At 34.6% G+C, this 3,714-nt stretch overlaps 1 protein-coding gene across 1 annotated transcript in view; it reads left to right on the forward strand.

Moving 5' to 3' along the window:
- Positions 1 to 1,728, forward strand: part of LOC133190007 (diacylglycerol kinase theta-like) — a 53,740-nt gene extending 52,012 nt beyond the window's left edge. Inside the window, exon 22 of the mRNA XM_061325483.1 lies at positions 1 to 1,728. This exon is cut by the window's left edge and continues 2,308 nt beyond it. The gene's annotated coding sequence lies outside the window, so the exon portion shown is untranslated.
- Positions 1,729 to 3,714: the final 1,986 nt, after the last annotated feature.

Raw genomic sequence — 3,714 nt, forward strand, 5'->3', positions numbered from 1 at the left:
CCACCCTCTGTAAGTTACTGAGTGAACTTATATGACATTTTTAATTTTACTCCTATTAACAATATTATAAAGCTAGGAAAACATCACTCTAACATGAGGTTTGCCAAATAAATTGTTGAAGTGAACCCAAAAATAAGTTACAAGGATGTATAATTTACAATTATTTAGAGTTGGGTATATTATGATATTGGTGTGTGTGTGCATGTGAAAAAATTATTTGTTAATTGTAAAGGGGAGGGGAAACAATTAGCAGATGAGGATTGAACATACCTTTTTTTCCCTTAGTTTCCACAAACTTGATTTTTAGAGAGTAGCTGGATCTTTGTGTACTATATTGGTGCTGTAACTTCTTACTTATTTATTTTTTTCTCAGTCTTGCATTATGTATTATGTTATATTAATGATAGTAAATGCTATCTGAAAATGTAACACTTTATATATTTATTTTTAAAATGATATATTTGATAGAGAACTCCAATGTCTGAAGCCATGTACAACTATTTTAGATGATCTTTTTTGCTGTTACACATTTTTTCCAATGCTAGTGAAATTCAGAGGATTGGGCATTACAAAAGTAATGTTGGAGAACTTGACAATTTGCCTGGGCTGAGATGTGTTGATAATTCAGGTGGATTAATATAGTAAAAAAAAACATATTGAAGAGACTACTTTGTTGGTAGATGTTTAAAAGACAATTCTAGACATTGTTTGCATTTTGTAAAAGGACTCCCAATTACATGTATTAGAATAACTTCGATGTGACTGTTTCGTATTGTTTCATTCATCGCCATGGTGACTGACTTGTTACCATGGTAACAAGTGTGTTGTGTACTAACCTGTATGATTTTATACTGTATGGAGGCTGAGGCCAGAGGGTTGACATATTTCTGATAGTTTGATAGATTTCTTGTCCACAACAATCTTATATATGGGTGGCTGTCTTCAGCTGGGAATATGTTACAATCATTTGTGAATTTTTTTCCATTACCAAAATTGATTTTTTTCTGAACATTCTCTGTCCTTGGGACTACTACAGAACTGGATCTGGCTTACACAGTTAATTTTTCTACAGTGCTGACAAAACTTTTCACGTGCATGTTGGTGGCATTTTAGATGTTCATTGGCATGTATTGCCCAAGTTGAAAAAGCTGGAAAATCTTCTTTTATAATTAAATGTGTACATTTCTTTGTTTTATTTACAGTGATAAAAATTTTAAAGATAAAAATGTAACAAAAGTATCAAGGATAATGATTTTTAGTAAGAGTTCCTTCATCTGACAGATATTTTGGGTGAGGTTAAAGTTGTGAGGCCACAGAAAATTAATTTTTAGATTTAAAGCAAATTATTTATTAGAAAATGATGCAGTTCATCTGCAGGTAAAGTGGACTATCTGCTCAGATATCATGAAAAATAACTATTTTGAAGACTATGTCAGTGATTTTGAGTGAACGTTTTTGTTTTCCAACTTGATACAGAGGCCAATTTAGATAATCAAAAATTTGAAATTAATTTACTGTGGTCTTGCATAGCTTTCTAAGGTTTGGGAGGGGGACAGCATTGCACATTTAATTATTCCAGCTTTTTCTTCTCCGTCAAATGCTGAAAATACTATAATTGTTGATTTTAGCATATTTTGTTTATATATATACATATATATTATATATATTTATCATTTAAAGAATCTAGACTTTTTACTCTGTCATTAAATAAAATGTGAGATCTGTTAATGTGTAGCATTATTAATGACAACTAAGATGGGATTAATAATTGTAAACATATATAAAGGAATATACTTTGTACCTCTTCTGATGAATTGCTAACTGGTCTCTTATTGAGGGGGAATGATGAAGGGGTCCACTCTCCCCCAACAAATTTTGTCATTCTTAATCAGAATTGGTATGATTCTATGGCATTTTTTAGCTCACGTGAGCTGAAAGCTCAAGTGAGCTTTTCTGATCACCCATTGTCCGTACGTCTGTAAACTTTTCACATTTTCATCATCTTATCAAGAACCACGGGGCCAATTTTAACCAAAGTTGGTACGAAGCATCCTTGGGTGAGGGGGAGTTTAAATTAAATTGAAGGGCCAAGTCCCCTTACAAGGGGAGATAATCAAGAAAAGACAAAAATAGGTTGGGGTCATTAAAAAATCTCAAGAACCAGTCGGCCAGAAAAGCTGAAACTTATGTGGAGGCATCCTTGAGTAGTGTAGATTCTAAAATTTTCAAATCATGACCCCCGTGGGTAGGGCGGGGCCACACTAGGGAATCAAAGTTTTACATTGAAATATATAGGAAAAATCTTTAAAAATCTTTATCTCAAGAACCAGTGGGCCAGAAAAGCTGAAACTTACCTTGGGTAGTGTAGATTCTAAATTGTTCAAATCATGTCCTCGGTGTAGAGTGGGGCCACAAAACGGGATCTTATTTTACATTGAAATATATAGAAAAAAATCATCTCCTCAAGAACCACTAGGCCAGAAAAGCTGAAACTTATGTGGAAGCAACATGGGTTAGTGAAGATTCTAAATTGCTCAAATCGTGGCCTCCGGAGGTAGGGCGGGGCCACAATATAGAATCAAATTTTTACATTGAAATATATAGGAAAAATCTTAGAAAATCTTCTTCTTAAGAACACGTGGGCCAGAAAAGCTGAAACTTACGTGGAAGCCTCCTGGGATAGTGTAGATTCTAAATTGTTGAAGTCCACTCCTCTGGGCTTGGGTGGGGCCACAATAGGTATTACAATTGGGAAAATCTGGTGAAGAACAGCAGGGTCAAAGTTACTCAGGTGAGCATTGTGGCCCATGGGTCTCTTGTTCAACAATTGTCCATTGGTTACCACTTAAATACTTGTATAATTGCTTCTCAGAGTCACATAGTTGTGTCTCTAAGAATGGATAAAGACACTAGAGTTGTATGATTACTGTACAAAAACCAGGGCAAAGGCAGTATTCCCAAGATTTATTATTGCCATACACTCAGATGTTACCATCCAAAAAATAAATAACCAGTTACCAATAAAGTACCATAAGTTCAATAAATCATTGGTGAAAAATAGGGGAAGCCCACATAACACACCTATGATGTACTGATAGAGCCATTTGCTTCCTCTTTTCCTCACCATGACCATGCTTAAGGCAAGGGAATGTGAACTTAAGGTCAGACGATACATTCCTCAAATATCTGTTTGTATTGTGTGGAAAATATTCAAAATTTTAATTACCTTCTGATTTCTAAACTGGTTTCTAATTGTCTTTAAAAAATTGAAAACAACAAAAAATGTGTTATTGGCTAATTATTTTCCAAAAGGATTTTATAGGAAAAACATCCTCTGGTATCTTGCACAAATGCCTGGTAAGGTACCTCACTTTTTTGCGAGTAAACATGTTAAAGTAGCAATACTTCAATGACAAAATCTTGGAAAAAATTATATGTTATTGAGGAATGTATCATCTGTCCTTAAGGGCAACGACTTAAGAATGTTGGGGCAACAAAGCAAAAGAGAGAAAATACAAGCATGACAGGAGGGTGCAAGGGCAGTAAGTGAGGGAGTCCGAAGTAAGAGGTGCAAAGGTGAGATGGTACAAGGGAGCAAGGGTGATGAATGGAGAATGCAAATAAAACTTTTGGTTAAGTCCAGTGTTTTTTAAGTCACAAGAGTCACTTGGATGACATATTGCTATCTGTTTTTGTCCATTTTCTGTCGCAAAC

This window comes from Saccostrea echinata, unplaced genomic scaffold (assembly GCF_033153115.1).
Source record: "Saccostrea echinata isolate AGI-Se365-2 ecotype Australia unplaced genomic scaffold, CSIRO_AGI_Sech_v1 ptg000020l, whole genome shotgun sequence".
NCBI lineage: Eukaryota > Metazoa > Mollusca > Bivalvia > Ostreida > Ostreidae > Saccostrea > Saccostrea echinata.